Here is a 20,327-nt window from a genome sequence, read left to right as displayed (position 1 = left end):
TGGCGTAGATATGCACCTTGATGCCTATCCTAGAGATATGCAGGACAAGGAGATTCTCGGGAACGATCTTGTGGCGACGACAGAAGTACTACCAGCCCGTACCAAGAACCATATGACCGTGTAAGTTCTGTAGTTGAACCTAAAACTCGCGCCACTTGCTGGTCGATTGCTTGAACATGCGAGGGCGCTTGATCACTAGCCACTCTTCATCGCATCCATGAACTAGGGTGGGATGATGAGCATGGAGAGATTGTCCATGTCCTTGATCTGAATGTAAAGCGACGCGACTCTCATGCCTCCTCTTCATGTCCGGTTCTCGGAGATCGGTTGCATGATGCTGGCTCAGGGCAGCTTCCCTGCCAGACAGATTCACCCTTTTTGAGCCATGAGTTCATCGGGATGAGATCCTCGGCGCCCTCGGCACCAACCATGATGTGTGCTCCTCCACCGACTACGTCCCACTCCGTCTTCATGATCTTGTCAAGTAAGAAAACCTGTTCTAGTAACATAGCATAGTGAGATGCTCAGTGGCAGTTGCCCATGTGCAACTGCTAATGATATTTTACAAATGCGACTAATTAGTGGCACTTGCCCAGTTGGTAATGACACTGATCAATGACGCTTGCGAGTCATGAGTGGCACTTCCACATTTGGTAGATTTAGTTTTGGCAACAACCTAGATGAGCAAACATATTAGTCCTACAACATAGACCAACATGCACATTTGTCCTACCTACACTAATCACCCTGCGCGTAATGCAATCATGTAGAAACCCTGCATACTAACATCATGAATCAGTGGGAGTGGCACTTGTGCAGCAAGGACAAACAACTCGCAGTTGGATGGAAGGGGGACAAACAACACGATTACCACTCTAGCATGAAGAATAAGCATGGATGACTACCGATGGATCAAGAACAAATTTGTTGGGGAATGTTGCATGGGAAACAAAAAAAATTCCTACGCACACGGAAGATCAGTCCATGAAGATGCATAACTATGAAAGGGGGAGTGTGTCTACATACCCTTGTAGATCGCTAAGTGGAAGCGTTAAAAACATGGTTCGTGTAGTTGTATATCTTCATGATCCAATCACGATCAGTCCTGATCTAACATCGAACGGATGACAGCTCCATGTTCAACACACGTTCAACTCGATGAAATCTCCGCCTCCTTGATTCAGCAAGCAAGGGTGGAGTAGTAGATGAGTTCTCCAGCAGCACAAGGTGTAGTGGTGGTGGTGGAATAATCCCGGCACGGCTTCACCAAGCGCTATTGTAGATGCGATCGGAGGAAGGAACGGAGTTGGGAGAGAGGGAGGGCTGTGCATATGGCTTGGGGTGCGACTTCCCTCCTTCTCCCTCTCTATTTATAGGAGGAAGGGGTAGATAGGGCGTCGGCCCTAGACCCTCCTCCAAGGAAGGGCTAGCCGGCCAAGGGGAGGAGTCCTCCTCCAACAACGGAGGTGGGCGCCCTAGGGGAGGAGTCCCTCCTCCCCAAGGCACCTCCCCACCTACCACTAGGGCACAAGGGCCTTTAGGGGAGGGGCGCCCAGCCCACCAGGGGTTGGTGCACATCCCTCTTCAGCCCATGTGCCCTCCCTAGGGTGGGTGGACCCCTCCCCCTCCCCCCCGATGGACCCCCGAAACCCTTTCAGCACTTCCGACACTCTACCCACCCGAAACCTTTTCGAAACCAAAAAACCACTTTCCTGTAGCGACCCGACTCAATACGAGTCAAGCCTCTGGTGTTTCCGTACCATCCCAAGATCATGCTGGTACACACTCAGTACATCAATGTATATATCAAGAGTTCAATCACACAACTTTATTAATCGAAAACTCATAACGAGTACTTTATTACAATAATGGATTACAATAAAATAGGCTGAAGGCCATCTCATGAGATATCTAACGAAGACTAGCGGAAGCATTAGGTAGACGAGTCCATCTGACTCCAGGGCATGTCGTTGAGCATAGATCGTAGCCTCACTCCTTGTCGGAAAAGTACTATGCAACATGATACGTTGCAGCCGTGTAGGTCAGCATATGGAATATGCCGGCAAGTCATCAAAGAGAGGGGTAAAATAATAACCAATTATCTCTACATGCATATTTGGCAGGTGGGGCTATAAGTTTTGCATAAAGCCAATTTTCTCCTACAACAAGAGGGGCTGAAAGCTAAATATTACTACATTGTTTGTTGTTAACGAGATGGTTCCGCCAACCAATTCTCGTACCCGAGTTGTTGTTAATTCCCACATCATTATTAAGTTGTGTCGAGAGTTCAGGGAAATTTCAATGCCTTCGGCTCAAGTTGTCCATGACCGTGGACACGGCTAATCGATCAGGTTTGGGCACTCTGCAGAGTTTTGCACACGTTCCCCACAAGATTTGATCACCTCCGAGTATGTCCTCGCACTTCAGGGTGTTTGAAGACCGGATGATCAAAACATGGTCTTTCAACGGGTCCCTCTGAATCCCTGTCGGTGCCCATCCATTCCTACCGTTCTTCTACATCTGCTAGCACCGCCTGTCCAGAGTCGCTGCGTTGTCCAACCAAGCCAGAGCCCATAATGACTTGTGGCTGTGAAGGTAATCCTTCGGTCTTGAAGCCTCCATCCGTCTCTTCGAGCCTGGGTGAAGCTTTCCGCAAGATGTCATGGCCGTCTCCAGCATCCCGGGGTCGTCCACTGGTTTCTCCAGGGAGCCCGTCAAACCGTCCTTCACCCAGAGTTGCATTTCTTCACGGGGTCTTGAAAGTCTTGTCTTAACCGGTCTTGGTTATTTAATCATCCTCGCATCACTCGTGTTATGCACTCAACCAAAGTCCCGTCTACTCAAGCATAGCAATATAAAATTGTCCTCCCGGGCCAAGTATCGGGGTTGTTGTGTGCCTACCACATGATACTACAACCTATACTAAAATTTCCAAGTACCTACTCAGCATGCAATTGGGCAAGAAAGGTGAAACTACCATGCATAGAAAACAGAGGCGAATAGTATGATCAAAATGACTTGCCTTGATGATAGTTGTCTTGATCGAGCACTTCTAAGTAACAAGCTTCGCACTCCGGGTGTTCTACCGATACAAACAAATACACACCATAAGCACTACAATCGTCAACAAGTAAAATAACATCACAAGTATAAAGTAGCTATGGCCTAAGTGAAAGAATTCACTTCACATAACTAAGGCAGAAATTGTTTCTTTTAAAACCACAAGTGAAAATGGTTAATTTTTTTTTTGAAACTTATACCACTGTAAGATATAATCACTAGGAAGCAGTAGTAAAAGGAATCAAATAAAAATCATTTTTTAAACTCCTGGAATAAGAAAAACAAGGTTTAAACTAAATCTGATCTAATTCAAATTTTAAAATTTCAAACATAGACAAATTATATGTTTTTGACAACTACAGAAAATTTGTGATCTACTGGAAAAAGAATCAACCTCATTGGATCTCTAGATCAACAGTTCTGGGGGAAACAAGATTACAACTTTCTCTATTTTTGAAATAAACAGAAGAAAAAAAACAAAGAACTAACTAGTCAACGGGGGTAGGTAGAAGCTCCTGATTGGTCAGGGAGGTGTGCGCTGCTGTGCTAACTGGCGAACGGCCGCAAACTAGACAAACCGCGTTGGCTCACTAATTAAATAAAAAGAACCGCCAGTTCTTTTAAAAGAACCGAAGGGGTACCTAGTGTCTAATCTCTACCGTTTAGAGCAGATCGGACGGTTGAAAGAAAAAACAAAAGGGCTCACCGTGGGGAGGGTCTGCAGAGGCTTCTCCGGCGAGGCAGAGAAGTGGCGGTGGTCGGGGGCGTGGCTCCGGCGAGGATCCGGCGTGTCCGAGGCATGAGGAGGACGGTGGCGGGTCTCCTTCGTCGGATGGCGGCGATGGCGGGGTGCTTCGTGGCCGGGGAAGAGCAGGGGCGGTCGGGGAAGTTCCTGTGGAGCTCGGTCTCCGGCGAGGTGAGGAGCGGCAGCCTGGAGCGGCGAGGGGGCTGTCTAAGGGGGGAAATGGAGTGCGGTGGACGAGGGGAACTCGATGGTGGTCTCGGTTGGGGCGGGGAGGCGGCTGTGGCGCGGTAGGGTGGCGAGGGTGGTTCTACTAGAGCCTGGCTCCAGCGTTCTGGCGTGGGGAAGGAGGGAGCCGAGGGGGGGCTGGAAGTGTGGTTTATATAGGGGGCAGGGGGGCCGAGGGAAGGAAGTGGAAGGGGAAATCGGGGGGGGGTGATCTCGTCGGATCAGGGGGTGGCAGGAGGTGCGCCATGGATGGGGGCAGTGGCGCTGGGAAGGAAAGGCACGGGAGAAAGAAAGAAGGAAGAAGAAGAGAGAAGGAAAGAAAAAAAAGAAAAGAAGAGGGAGTGCGCTGGAGGTGGAGATCCCGTGGGATTTCGGATCTGGGCCATGATTTGGCTCGATCCTTTCCTACGCCTGCTGGCGGTTTCAAAAGATTTCCTTTTTTAAAAAAAGCAAGGGAAAAATAATAATAAAAGGAAACAAAATAAAAAGATTTATATGGGGTATTATATACCAAAATTTTCAGAAAAATATTTCCTACTCGTTTATCATTTTTCCAACACCAAATTAAAAACTTTTAAAAAATGTTTTTTCAGAAAAACCCTAAAAGCTTTATTTTCTGTTTGCAATTATTTTCTCAATAAAACTCTGGTTTTCTTGGCTCAAAATAATTTCAAAAATGCCTCACATTGTGGAGGGTCATTTTCCTCCGCTCTTTCTTACTTGCACTAAAAATTATTTCCCGACACTCCTCGTGTGAAGAAAAACATAGAAATGCAAAAGCAAAAAAATCGAAAGAATTCAAATGCAAACCTTATTTCAATCAATATGCATAGATGCTTAGCTACAATGTAAAACATTCCAAATTAGGAAATTTGGGATGTTACAAACCTACCCACCTTAAGATGAATCTTGCCCTCGAGATTCGGGTTGGCTAGAAAATAGGTGCGGGTGGTCTCGACGAAGATCTTCTTCTCGTTCCCAGGTGGCTTCTTCCTCGGTGTGGTGGCTCCACAACACCTTCCAGAACTTGATGATCTTGCTGCGGGTAACTCTGTTGGCAGTCTCGAGAATCCTGACGGGTTTCTCCTCATACGTCAGATCACTGTCGAGCTGTACGGCCTCTAGGGGCACTGTATCTCTCAACGGTACATCAGCCATCTCAGCGTGGCATTTCTTCAACTGAGAAACATGGAAGACATCATGAACTCCGGACAATCCTTCCGGCAGTTCCAGTTTATATGCAACTTCGCCTCTACGTTCACGAATTTTGTAGGGGCCAATGAATCGGGGTGCTAACTTTCCTTTCACACCAAACCTCTTGATTCCTCGAAGTGGAGACACCGACAACCTCTTGATTCGTATGTTACTTCCTTGCGTTTGCTGTCAGCATAACTTTTTTGCCTGGACTGAGCTATCTTGAGTCGGTCATGAATCAGCTTGACCTTCTCTTCAGAATCTCGGATGAGGTTGGGACCAAAAAGTTGTCGGTCTCCAACTCCATCCCACATCAACGGTGTTCTGCACCTCCTTCCGTATAGAGTTTCGAAAGGGGCCATCTTCAGACTGGTCTGATAGCTGTTGTTGTATGAGAACTCAGCATAAGGTAAATTGTCATCCCAACTAGACCCATAGTCTAGTGCGCAAGCTCTCAACATGTCCTCTAGAATCTGATTGACTCTCTCAGTCTGTCCATTTGTCTGTGGGTGAAAAGCTGTACTAAACTCCAATCTCGTTCCCAAGGTTTCATGGAGTTGGTGCCAAAATTTTGATGTGAACTGAGTCCCTCTATCTGACACAATACTCTTTGGTACTCCATGCAGACATACGATCCTGGTCATATATATCTTGGCTAGCTTGGCACTCGTGTAAGTAGTCTTCACAAGAATGAAGTGAGCTACCTTGGTCAAACGATCGACCACAACCCAAATAGAATCATAGCCAGAACGGGTCCTCGGTAATCCCGTGATGAAGTCCATACCAAGCTTTTCCCATTTCCACTCGGGTATTAGCAGAGGTTGAAGCAAACCTGCTGGCTTCTGATGCTCGGCTTTTACTCGCTGACAAACATCGCATATTGCTACAAACTCGGCAATGTCTTTCTTCATTCCTGTCCACCAGAAACTTTCTTTCAGATCCAGATACATCTTGGTGTTGCCGGGGTGTATCGAGTACGGGGAATCATGGGCCTCCTGAAGTATCAACTTCCTGAGTTCGGGATCATTGGGCACATAAATGTGATCCTCAAACCATAAAGTTCCGTGTTCATCCTCACGAAAACCTTTAGCCTTCCCGTCTTTCATTTTCTGCTTAATCTCAGCTATCTGCTTGTCTGATTTCTGTGCTTCGCGGATCTTTTCTATCAAAGTGGACTGAATCTCTTGTGTGGCAACAAATCCTCTTGGAACTATTTCCAATTTGAGCTCTCGGAGGTCCTCGACTAACTCCTGGGGTAACCCTCCTGCTATGAGTGTGTTCACATAACTCTTGCGGCTCAACGCATCGGCTACAACATTTGCCTTGCCTGGGTGATAATGCAATCTCATGTCATAGTACTTGATCAATTCTAGCCATCGCCTCTATCTGAGGTTCAACTCCTTCTGCGTGAAGATATATTTCAGGCTCTTGTGATCAATGTAAACATCACAACTATTTCCGATCAGGAAATGCCTCCAGGTCTTGAGAGCGTGCACTACGGCTGCTAGCTCCAAGTCATATGTGGCATAATTCAACTCATGGGGTCTGAGCTGTCGGGATGCATAGGCTATAACTTTACTTTCTTGCATGAGCACTCCTCCGAGTCCTTGACGAGAAGCGTCGCAGTAAACCTGGAAATCCTTCCGAATGTTCGGCAATATCAGCACTGGGGCTGTAACCAGACGTTTCTTCAACTCTTGAAAACTGGTTTCACATTCAACAGTCCAAACATACTTGGACTCCTTCTTCAAGAACTCTGTCATGGGCTTGGCGATCTTTGAGAAATTCTCAATGAACCTCCGGCAATATCCGGCAAGTCCGAGGAAACTGCGGATCTCCTTAACTGAGGTGGGTGCTACCCATTCGGTGACTGCCGCGACCTTGGCTGGGTCCACTGCTATTCCTTCTCCTGAGATGACGTGTCCGAGGAATCCGACTTCCTTCAACCAAAACTCACATTTGCTAAACTTTGCGTACAGCTTATGCTCTCGAAGTTTCTCCAGAACTAGATGCAGATGTTCCTTGTGTTCCTCCTCGTTCTTGGAGAATATCAGTATGTCATCGATGAACACCACGACAAACTTGTCCAAGTATTCCATAAATACCTTGTTCATCAGGTTCATAAAATATGCCGGAGCATTAGTCAGTCCAAATGACATGACCGTGTACTCATACAAGCCGTACCGAGTGGTGAAGGCTGTCTTGGGTATATCCTGTTCACGAATCTTCAACTGATGATACCCGGATCGAAGATCAATCTTGGAGAATATTCGGGCTCCAACTAACTAGTCAAACAGATCATTGATCATCGGCAAGGGGTACTTGTTCTTGATGGTCACCTCGTTCAATGCACGATAGTCGACTACCATTCTCAAGGACTTGTCCTTCTTTTCAACCAAGAGCACTGGGGCTCCCCAAGGTGAAGAACTTGGTCGAATATGCCCTTTGTCCAACAACTCCTTAATTTGCTTCTTGATTTCTACCAAGTCATTTGCGGGCATCCGATAGGGTCTCTTGGATATCGGGGCTGTTCCGGGTAATAGCTCGATCAGGAACTCAATCTCTCTATCAGGTGGCATGCCCGGCAATTCCTCCGGAAATACATCTGGGTATTCCTGTACAATCGGTACTTCCTCCTGGACTACTCCCGTGAGAGAGTTTACTCGTTTACTCCGTGTCGGGCGCTGAGACACGTACTTAATCCGCTTTTGCTCGGGGGTGGTCAGCAAAATAGACTTAAGGGCACAGTCAATATTCCCTTCATACTTGGCCAACCAATCCATGCCTAGGATTACATCCAATCCCTGGGACTCTAATACGATGAGGTCGGTGGGAAAATTATGGTTCATGATGTTGAGACTCAAAGCATGGCATCCTATCCCGGCTGTCATCATGCCTCCTGGGGAACTGACCTTAATAGGCTGGCTGAGGGTTCTAGTTGGCAAACTATACTTTTCCACAACTACCCTTGATATGAATGAATGCGTTGCACCGGAATCAAAAAGTACCAATACTGGACGTGAATTTAGCAAAAACATACCAACCACAGTATCGGGGTGATCATAGACCTCTTCAACATCAATGTGATTCACCTGAGCTCGAGGAAAAGGATTGGGCTTCTTTGCTGCAGAGTTGTCGTTGCCGTTTCCATTTCCCTGCTTGTTCTGGGGACATTCAGTGGCATAGTGTCCCGTCTTCTGACACTTGAAGCAGGTGATGTGATTCAGATCCTTCTAAGCTGGAGCTGAATGATGTTGTGTGCCAGTACCGCCATTCTTGAAGTTGCTGTTGTTGCGGTGGTTCCCATTTCCTCCATGGTTGTGGCCTCCATGGTTGTGTACTGTGTGGTTATGCTGGACGTGTCCTCCAAACTTACCGGATCCAGTCCCGGTATTCCCTGAATAGGGGGTGTAGCGAGGCTTCTGCTGAGTGCCGGAGTTGAACTTTCCATTGCCATACTTCCACTTGCGGTTCTCCATCTGCTGGTGTTTCCCCTCCAAGATGAGGGCCTTATCTACCAGCTCCTGGTAGTTGTTGAAGTTGGCTACAGTCAGCTGAATGCTCAGCTCATCATTGAGTCCCTCCAAGAACTTTTCCTGCTTGGCCGCATCATCGGCCACATCTCCAGGTGCATAACGGGCGAGCATGATGAATTCATCGACATACTGAGCCACGGAGCGATTTCCCTGGCATAAGTTGCGGAACTCACGCTTCTTCAGACTCATTGCACCAGCTGAGACATGTGCAGTGCGGAAGGCTTGCTTGAACTGCGCCCAAGTGACTCCAGCAATGGGGTATGTGGTGGTGTAGTTCTCCCACCATGCAGCTGCAGGGCCTTCAAGTTGATGCGCGGCAAAGCGCACCTTCTCAGCTTCAGTACAACCAGCAGTGATAAGTTCCCGCTCCATCTTGCGGAGCCAATCATCTGCCACAATGGGCTCAATGCTGCTGGAGAAAGTCGGAGGGTTCAACCTCAGGAAACGAGTGAGATTGTCGGCCTGGGGTGGAGGATGGTTGTTGTTATTGTTCTGGTTCTGGATGATCAGCTGCATCAGGGTATTCTGTTGCTGAATCAACTGGGTGAGTTCCGGCGGAAAGTTGGAAGCAGGGGCACGTCTCGGAGGCATCTGATGTTTGTAGAGGGGTGAGATTAGCATAGAACAATGGTCTAAGAGTAATTACACTACCCATATGAAATGCAACAAACAAGTATCACACCACACATTTTATTCAATACCATCACAAAAGGTTCACACACGGGGATACAAAATTCGATAACCTAAACATCGGCCTAAACGTTTAACGATAAGATAAATTTGGTGGTCTAGTCTAAGTGTCCTCCTCAGAAAAGCATGGTGGTGGGTCCTTCGGTGGAGCTTTCTTCATAGTCCTCGTCATTGCTGATCAAGGGGGTACGTCACCTTCGGGATGAAGGTTCTCGCCCATGTCTAGTTCCTCCTCCAGGTATGCAACTCGATTCTTCAGCTTCTCGATCCTCTCCAGAAAGTCCTTCACCTCCAATTCGTGCTCATAGTGGGCTTCCCGGGATTCTTCTTCGAGTTCGAGTTCGTGGAGAGACAGTTGCTTGACTTTCCTGGCGTCCTTGATCACACGATGCTCTAGAGTCCCGCTGTGCTTCTCCAAGGTCTGGGCATAGGACAGGAGAGCGTCCTTGGTCTTGCTTGAGATGATTTCTCCATATTCTCCTCTCCGGGATACCGTGAATAGGTCCGGTGAAATAGGGCAGCCTCTGTACACTTCCTTGATACGTCTGAGTGCACAATGGACCGCCATGTCCCTTCCGAGAATCCAGTTGGGTGCGATGAACTTGAAGTCCACAGGCTCAGTGCGCGGCTCGAATGTCCTTCCGGGAACGTCCACCTCAATCCTGTAGCGTGAATCCTCCGGGTAAGACAAAGTAGGCTTCCCTGTGATAGTCGGCAAAGCAATCCTCAAGTCCTTGGTGATCTGTATCAGCTCCTTTCCGAAAGGCATAGTGGCGTCGGGCTGGCAAAACTCCATGAACTTAACGGGGATGAAGGTGGCCATCTAAAACATTGGAAAATCGGAGAGAAGTCAGAAATGATCAGAAGAGGAAATAGAGGATTTATAGACATACCAAAATAGTTTTCTTCCTAAGGCTTTTCCATTCCTAGAGGTTACGTCCTATGGTCAGCGTGTGCTCTGAATACCATTTCTGTGGTGACCCGACTCAATACGAGTCAAGCCTCTGGTGTTTCCGTACCATCCCAAGATCATGCTGGTACACACTCAGTACATCAATGTATATATCAAGAGTTCAATCACACAGCTTTATTAATCGAAATCTCATAACGAGTACTTTATTACAATAATGGATTACAATAAAGTGGATGAAGGCCATCTCATGAGATATCTAACGAAGACTAGCGGAAGCATCAGGTAGACGAGTCCATCCGACTCCAGGGCATGTCGTTGAGCGTAGATCGTAGCCTCACTCCTGGTCGGAAAAGTACTCTACAACATGATACGTTGCAGCCGTGTAGGTCAGCATATGGAATATGCCAGCAAGTCATCAAAGAGAGGGGTAAAATAATAACCAACTATCTCTACATGCATATTTGGCAGGTGGGGCTATAAGTTTTGCATATAGCCAATTTTCTCCTACAACAAGAGGGGCTGAAAGCTAAATATTACTACATTGTTTGTTGTTAACGAGATGGTTCCGCCAACCAATTCTTGTACCCGAGTTGTTGTTAATTCCCACATCATTATTAAGTTGTGTCGAGAGTTCAGGGAAATTTCAATGCCTTCGGCTCAAGTTGTCCATAACTGTGGACACGACTAATCGATTAGGTTTGGGCACCCTACATAGTTTTGCACACGTTCCCCGCAAGATTTGATCGCCTCCGAGTATGTCCTCGCAATTCAGGGTGTTTGAAGACCGGATGATCAAAACATGCTCTTTCAACGGGTCCCTCTGAATCCCTGTCGATGCCCATCCATTCCTACCGTTCTTCTACATATGCTAGCACCGCGTGTCCAGAGTCGCCACGTTGTCCAACGAAGCCAGAGCCCATAATGACTTGTGGCTGTGCAGGTAAGCCTTGGGTCTTGAAGCCTCCATCCGTCTCTTCGAGCCTGGGTGAAGCTTTCCGCAAGATGCCATGGCCGTCTCCAGCATCCCGGGGTCGTCCACTGGTTTCTCCAGGGAGGCCGTCGAACCATCCTTCACCCAGAGTTGCATTTCTTCATGGGGTCTTGAAAATCTTGTCTTAACCGGTCTTGGTTATTTAATCATCCTCGCATCACTCGTGTTATGCACTCAACCAAAGTCCCGTCTACTCAAGCATAGCAATATAAAATTGTCGTCCCGGGCCAAGTATCGGGGTTGTTGTGTGCCTACCACATGATACTACAACATACACTACTGAAATTCAGAAATTTGCCGTCTGCCAAGGCGGACGGCAAAGGGGGCAACCACGGACAGCAAAGGCTTTGCCGTCTGCCCCCTCATGGCAAAGTAGACGGTCAAAAAAAATCCGGTGAAGAGGCTCTTTGCCGTCTGCTTTCACAAAGCGGACGACAAAGAATCTTTGCCATGAGGGGGCGGACGGCAAAATAAATGGGACAACATATATTGCAACGTCCCCGTTAAGTGCTAACGGCAGGCCTCCTCTCTTTGCCGTCTGCCTTCCCCCCTTTGCCATGCGGGGGCAGACGGCAAAGAGGGGAGACAGAGGGGGCAGATTCTCTCTTTGCCGTCTGCCTTCCCCCCTTTGCCATGTGGGGGCAGACGGCAAAGAGGGGAGGCAGAGGGGGCAGATTCCCCCTTTGCCAGGTGCCTCCCCCCCTTTGCCATGTGTTGGCAGACGGCAAAGAGGGGAGTGAGAGGGGGCAGATTCCCCCTTTGCCATGTGCCTTCCCCCCTTTGCCATGTGTTGGTAGACGACAAAGAGGGGAGTGAGAGGGGGCAGATTCCCCCTTTGCCATGTGGCTTCCCCCCTTTGCCATGTGTTGGCAGACGGCAAAGAGGGGAGTGAGAGGGGGCAGATTCCCCCTTTGCCATGTGCCTTCCCCCCTTTGCCATGTGTTGGCAGACGGCAAAGAGGAGAACCAGCCCCTTTTTTATTTATTTTTTGTTATATCCAGCATTTTTAACAATAATCAGGATATATATATATATATTTGACATAAATAAATTTCTTTCCGTACTCATAACCATATTAAAATAACTCTCATCCATAGTGCATACATATTATGGAAGTTACATCCGTACCAAACCATATATTACACCAGTTTCATCCACGTGCATACAAAGTTTCATATATTCATATACTACAATAGTTTCAATACAACGCATGGTACAAGAAATCATCTTCAAGCATTCCATCAACCAAGCTTCCCGTGAAGTGAAGGTAATCTGCAAAATGACAAATAAGAAAGTTAGAAAAATAATACTAGATGAAGTAGTGTATATATAGGTTATTTCGGAGAGAAATTAGCTAAGTATAGACCATTTAGGAGCTAACTAAGCTAATTATGTCATTTAGGTGGAACCCTAGCTAACTATAGGAGAAGAGAAAGAGAAGAAGAAGTAAAAGAAGGAGGAGGAGGAGGAGAAGGAGAAGGAAGAGGAGAAGAAGAAGAAAAAGGAGGAGGAGGAGGAGGAGGAGGAGAAGGAGAAGGAAGAGGAGAAGAAGAAGAAGAAGGAGAAGAAGGAGAAGAAGAAGGAGAAGAAGGAGAAGAAGAAGGAGAAGGAGCAGGATACCCATGTGGTGCACGGGACTGAAGAGCTGCCTTGCATGTGGTGCACGGGAACCTTCCATGCACACACCAGCCAGCGAATAGCGCAAACGCCGGATAATCATGCGTCAAGTACATGTACCACACATGCATTTTGAAATTTGTTTTGGTAGCCGCGTCGTAGGTCTTGATCCCATTATCCCAGGCAGATATCGAAGAACACTAATGGGGATTTTGGTCTGATTCTTCTCACCCATGCCGTTGTCTACCACAATATACCTGGAAGAATTGCAAATGGGGCAATAGTTCAAGGCCGCATACTCAATCCTAAATAAGGCACATCCATTCTCACAGGCATGTATCTTCTCATAGGGCATCTTAAGTACACGGAGGATTTTCTCTGACTGGTACAGGTTTGCAGGCAGTACATGGCCTTTGGGTAGAAAGCGTCCAAATATCGTCATCATCGCGTCGTAGCATTCTCTGCCTAGGTTGAATTGAGCCTTCAGAGCCATTACTTGCGCGATGGCATCCAGCTGACAAAGCTCAGTCTGCTCGTGGAGAGGACGTTTTGAAGACTCCAGCATTTCATAGAAGGCCTTTGCAGATTCCTCCATCTCATCGTCCGAATCACGAGCATCATCAAAGTCTTGCACCATGTCTTCAATCCTGTTACCATGCTCGTCGGTGCGACGACGAATCACCTCAGCTCTGGCACGTTGGTCAGACTCACCATGAAAAGTCCACACCTATAATTAGGCGTAAAACCCCACTTCTGCAGGTGTTTACCCATTTCAAACTCTGTCTGCTTTTTCCAGTTGTCGCAGTTGGGACAGGGGCACCATGTTTTATGATGGCCATTTGCAAATGCGGCTCTCACAAACCCCCTGGTTTTTGTTAACCATTCATGGGTCATGTCTTTCTGACTAGGGTGACCAGTGTACATCCAAGCACGATCACTCATGTTGCCTAGCTACCTATGGGGGCACAAGAAATAAATATATAATTCATCATCTATATTCATACGCTAAACAAGTTTGTCAGTTTTATTACGTCCATGCAACCTACACGCTAATAGGTAAAGATAGGTCCTAATCCCACCCGAGTATGTGTAGACTGGGTTCGTTTTCCCATGCTCTGCTCCAGATGCGACGCAGAATTTCGACAGCACCTCCCCGCTGTTCTCCTGATACACGTCTCGGCAATAAGCAGAGAGGATGTGTACCCGGAGAACAACAGGGGAGGCACTGACGAAATTCCGCATCGGATCCGGAGCACAGCATACGGGAAAACAAACCCAATCTACACATACTCGGGCTGTCCATGGATAATGTTGGACAATTCGAAAGGATGGCAGTTATAAATATGCAAAGAAATGCATATTTATAGATGTCGCCCTTTCGAATGGGAGACGCATACTGGTCACGCATACTCATGATTGAAGAAACCTATAGCTAGCAAGTTTCATCGGCACGAAGACCGGGACAGAGCAAATTAAGGGGGTAGGAGGAGAAGTCATTTGTGCTCACCAACAAACGCAAGGGCGTAGCTCGTCCAACGCACGTGGAGGTCGTCGAACAACTGCACATTGAAATTCACCCGATCAACACAAATACGATGTTTTTATAATTAACATAACTATATGACCTAACTCATAACTATGTGGGTCAGTGTCATCGGGGGTCGAAGGTCACTGGCGTCGGGGATTGGGGTCTTTTCGGTCAACAAGAGGCCGAAGAGGTGTCGGGGCTCGTGGGTTGGGGGTCAGTGGCGTCGGGGGTCGGGGTAGGGGGTCGGGGGTCGAGGGTGAGTGTTGTCGGGGGTCGGGGGTTGGGGGTCAGTGGCGTCGGGGGTCGGGGTAGGGGGTCGGGGGTCGAGGGTGAGTGTTGTCGGGGGTCGGGGGTCGGGGGTCGAGGGTCAGTGGCGTCGGGCGTCGGGGATCGGGGGTCAGTGGCGTCGGGGGTCGGGGGTCGAGGGTGAGTGTTGTTGGGGGTCGGGGGTCGGGGTTACCTATAAAACTTTCCAGGTCACCTATAGAACTTTCCAGCTCCAACTAGCTAAAACTAGCTCTAGCGGTGGCATCCAAACAGGGCCATTGTGTCGTGCTTTCAGATGTGACCTCTACTTATACATAAACCAGCTCCAACCATGTTCTCCTAATCTTTTGAGATGTTACGTGGTAGTAATTTTGAATTATTTTATTCATAAACCAGATTACATACTCAGTCTTCTATTGTATATACGATGCACTTTTTTCCATGACCTCTACTTATACATTGGTTTTGTTCACTAGATTCCTGAATTCAGGGCACGTGCGTCTGCTCGGATTGATGCATGGATAGTACTTGATGTCCTCTACATGCGCGATGAGTGTATAACTCTTTAACATCACATATTAGGGGCACTTTTACCCATCTTAACATCACATTGAGTTGGTGTAAATATAAAGAGTCGATGCCAGGGTCTATATAATTGATATGCATACAACCAACAGGAAGTTAACACGCGCATATCAAAACGGCCAAACATAGGGCCATGACACAACCTAAGCGCCCTAGGGTATGGAGGGCTAATGACATGCTCCACATGCAGACACGCACCATTATTCGCAGCAGTCTCAGAATTAAGTAAAACTGACATTTATATGTTAATCATATTTCCACAGCAGACAAAAAGATATTTGTATCTGCATAATTTCTATAACAACATTGTGCCATTCTACATATTCGAAGGTGTCACCTCCTTTATTTTGTATCATTTATTCAAAGAGAATAGATATTAGCATGAGAATATTTTCTTTGTGTAGGTATGATGTGTCATGTGTCCAAGAATTACTACCAAAAATATGGTAAATAGCAGTACGAACTCATTTTTTTTAATTTTCTCCTATACAGAATAATCTCACCGTTTTTATAAGGAAATAATCTCACCGTTTTTGCTGGCTGCTCCGGCTAGGCGGCGGAGGAGGGTGCGGGCGACGGAGGGGGGTGGCGACAAGGCTCCAGGGCATCCGGGGCGAGGAGGAGCGTCAGGGGGGCTGCTCGTGCTCCTCACGGCGTGGCCGGATCAGGGGAGAGGTTCGGCCTGCAGGGGGAGCCGATGGGGAGGGGAGCCGATGGGGAGGGCGGGGAGGCGCCGGCCGGTGGGGGACGACGGGGAGGCGCCGGCCGGTGGGGGACGGCGGGGAGGCGCCGGCCAGTGTCGAGGGCGGGGAGGCGCCGGCCGGTGGGGAGGGCTGGGAGGCGACGGCCGGTGGGCGCAAGGGAGGGAGCGTGCGGGAGGAGGGCGACGAGCAGGTGGGTTTTTTCTTTTTTTTTAAACAACGAGGTGGGGTTGGAGCGTTAGTGGGCAGCCGGGGGTTGATTTCTTTGCCGTCCGCCGTGCTCCAAGGCGGACGGCAAAGGGGCTTTTGGCAGACGGCAAAGACACGGCGGTTGGAGCGTTAGTGGGCAGCGGGGGGTTGATTTCTTTGCCGTCCGCCGTGCTCCAAGACAGACGGCAAAGGGGCTTTTAGCGGACGGCAAAGACACGGCCGATGGCAAATGTAATGGCTACAACTGCGATTTTCTTTGCCGTCTGCGTGGGCCATCTTTGCCGTCCGCTAGCTGACGGCAAAGAAGCGACTCATGGCAAAGCACTTCTTTGCCATCTGTCAGATCTTTGCCATCTATTTTTTGGTAGCTGACGGCAAAGAGCTTCTTTGCCATCAGCCAGCGGACGGCAAAGACCAGGCAGACGGCAAATTCTCTGATTCCAGTAGTGATATACTAAAATTTCCAAGTACCTACTTAGCATGCAATTGGGCAAGAAAGGTGAAACGACCATGCATAGAAAACATAGGCGAATAGTATGATCAAAATGACTTGCCTTGATGATAGTTGTCTTGATCGAGCGCTTCTAAGTAACAAGCTTCGCACTCCGGGTGATCTACCGATACAGACAAATACACACCATAAGCACTACAATCATCAACAAGTAAAATAACATGACAAGTATAAAGTAGCTATGGCCTAAGTGAAAGAATTCACTTCACATAACTAAGGCAGAAATTGTTTCTGTTAAAACCCCAAGTAAAAATGTTCAGTTTTTTTGAAACTTATACCACAGTAATATATAATCACTAGGAAGCAGTAGCAAAAGGAATCAAATAAAAATCATTTTTTTAAACTCCTGGAATAAGAAAAACAAGGTTTAAACTAAATCTGATCTAATTCAAAATTTAAAATTTCAAACATAGACAAATTATATATTTTTAACAACTACAGAAATTTTTTGATCTACTGGAAAAAGAATCAACCTCATTGGATCTCTAGATCAAAAGTTATAGGGGAAACAAGATTACAACTTTCTCTGTTTTTGAAATAAACAGAAGAAAAAAAACAAAGAACTAACTAGTCAACGGGGGTAGGTGGCAGCTCCTGATTGGTCAGGGAGGTGTGCGCTGCGGTGCTAACTGGCGAACGGCCGCAAACTAGACAAACCGCGTTGGCTCACTAATTAAATAAAAAGAACCGCCGGTTCTTTTAAAAGAACCGAAGGGGTACCTAGTGTCTAATCTCTACCGTTTAGAGCAGATCGGACGGTTGAAAGAAAAAACAAAAGGGCTCACCGTGGGGAGGGTCTGCAGGGGCTTCTTCGGCGAGGCAGAGAAGTGGCGGTGGTCGGGGGCGTGGCTCCGGCGAGGATCCGGCGTGTCCGAGGCATGAGGAGGACGGTGGCGGGTCTCCTCCGTTGGATGGCGGCGATGGCGGGGTGCTTCGTGGCCGGGGAAGAGCAGGAGCGGTCGGGGAAGTTCCTGTGGAGCTCGGTCTCCGGCGAGGTGAGGAGCGGCAGCGTGGAGCGGCGAGGGGGCTGTCTAAGTGGGGAAAATGGAGCGCGGTGGACGAGGGGAACTCGATGGTGGTCTCGGTTGGGGCGGGGAGGCGGCGGTGGCGCGGTAGGGTGGCGAGGGTGGTTCTACGGAGCGTGGCTCCAGAGTTCTGGCGTGGGGAAGGAGGGGGCCGAGGGGGGGGGCTAGAAGTGCGGTTTATATAGGGGGCAGGGGGGGCGAGGGAAGGAAGGGGAAGGGGAAATCGGAGGGGGGGGGGGGTGATCCCGTCGGATCAGGGGGTGGCAGGAGGTGCGCCATGGATGGGGGCAGTGGCGCTGGGAAGGAAAGGCACGAGAGAAAGAAAGAAGGAAGGAAAAAAAAAGAGGGGGTGCGCTGGAGGTGGAGATCCCGTGGGATTTTGGATCTGGGCCACGATTTGGCTCGATCCTTTCCTACGCCTGCCACCCCCTCGTTTATCATAATAATAGAAGGAAAGAAAATAAAAAGATTTATATGGGGTATTATATACCAAAATTTTCAGAAAAATATTTCCTACTCGTTTATCATTTTTCCAACACCAAATTTAAAACTTTTAAAAATGTTTTTCCAGAAAAACCCTAAAAGCTTTATGTTCTGTTTGCAATTATTTTCTCAACAAAACTCTGGTTTTCTTGGCTCAAAATAATTTCAAAAATGCCTCACATTGTGGAGGGTCATTTTCCTCCGCTCTTTCTTGCTTGAAGTAAAAATTATTTCCCGGCACTCCTGTGTGAAGAAAAACATAGAAATGCAAAAGCAAAAAAAATCGAAAGAATTCAAATGCAAACTTTATTTCAATCAGTATGCATAGATGCTTAGCTACAATGTAAAACATTCCAAATTAGAAAATTTGGGATGTTACATTTCCCATATAAAATCTTTACCTCTGGACCATTCTGGAACTCCTCGTGACATACGGGATCTCATCCGGGACTCTAAACAACATTCGGTCACCAACATACATAACTCAATAATACCATATCGTCATCGAACGTTAAGCGTGCGGACCCTCCGAGTTTGAGAATAATGTAGACATGACCAAGACATCTCCCCGATCAATAACCAAAAAGTGGGACATGCATGGCCATATTGGTTCCTACATATTCCATGGAGATCTTTATCGGTTGAACCACAATGTCAAGGATTCCGCCAATCCTGTATGGAATTCCCTTTGTCCATCAATATGTTACTTGCCCGAGATTCGATCGTCAGTATATCCATACCTAGTTCAATCTCGTTACAAGCAAGTTTCTTCACTTGTTCCGTAATACAAGATCCCGTGACTAACTCCTTAGTAACATTGCATGCAAGCTTCTTGTGATGTTGTATTACCAAGAGGGCCTAGAGATACCTCTGCATCACACGGAGTGACAAATCTCAGTTTCGATCAATGTCAACCCAACAGACACCCTCAGAGATACCTCTAGAGCACCTTTATGATCACCCAGTTATGAAGTGACGTTTGACACACATAAGGCATTCCTGCGATGTCACGGAGTTGCATGATCTTATGGTCTTAGGAACATATACTTGACATGAAGAAAGCAGTAGCAACAAACTAAGTGATACGACCAAATGTTATGCTTATGGTTGGGTCTTGTCTATCAAATCATTCTCCTAATGATGTGATCACATTATCAAATGACAACTCATGTCTATGGTGAGGATCTAGTCTGATAGAGGCTCACTAGGGACATAGTGTTGTTCATATATCCATACATGTATTCAAGTTTCCGGTCAATACAATACTAGCATGGATAATGAAAGATTGTCATGAACAGGGAAATATGATAATAACAACCTTATTATTGCCTCTACAACATATTTCCAACAGTATCCTACTTGCATTAGAGTCAATAATCTAGCTTTACATTGTAATGAATCTAACACCCATAGAGTTCTGGTGCTGATCATGTTCTACTCGCGAGAGAGGTTTAGTCAACGGGTCTGCCACATTCAGATCCGTATGTACTTTGCAAATGTTTACGTCCTCCTCCTTGTTGTAATCCCGGATGGAATTGAAGCGACGCTTTATATGTCCGGTCTTCTTGTGAAACATGGGCTCTTTGGCGAGAGCAATGGCACCAGTGTTTTCACAAAAGAGAATCATCACATCCAGTGGACTGGGCACAACTCCAAGATCCTTCACGAACTATTGCATCCAAACTCCTTCCTTTGCTGCTTCTAAAGCAGCTATATACCCCACCTCACATGTAGAATCTCCTACCACACTTTGCTTGTCACTACACCAGCTGACTGCTCGACCATTAAGAACAAATTCATATGTGGTTTGAGATTTAGAGTCATCCAGATCTGTGTCAAAGCTAGCATCAATGTAATCCTTTACGATGAGATATTGATCACCTCCATAAACACGAAACATCTCCTTAGTCCTCTCCAGGTACTTAAAGATATTTTTGCCCGATGTCCAATGTTCCACTCCTGGATCACTTTGAAACCTTTCGGCCATACTTATGTCAAGGCTCACATCCAGTCTTGTGCAAAACATTGCATACATGATAGAGCCTA

Source organism: Hordeum vulgare, chromosome 5H, assembly GCF_904849725.1.
Source record: "Hordeum vulgare subsp. vulgare chromosome 5H, MorexV3_pseudomolecules_assembly, whole genome shotgun sequence".
Classification (NCBI taxonomy): Eukaryota; Viridiplantae; Streptophyta; class Magnoliopsida; order Poales; family Poaceae; genus Hordeum; species Hordeum vulgare.
Note: the sequence above shows the minus strand (reverse complement) of the source record.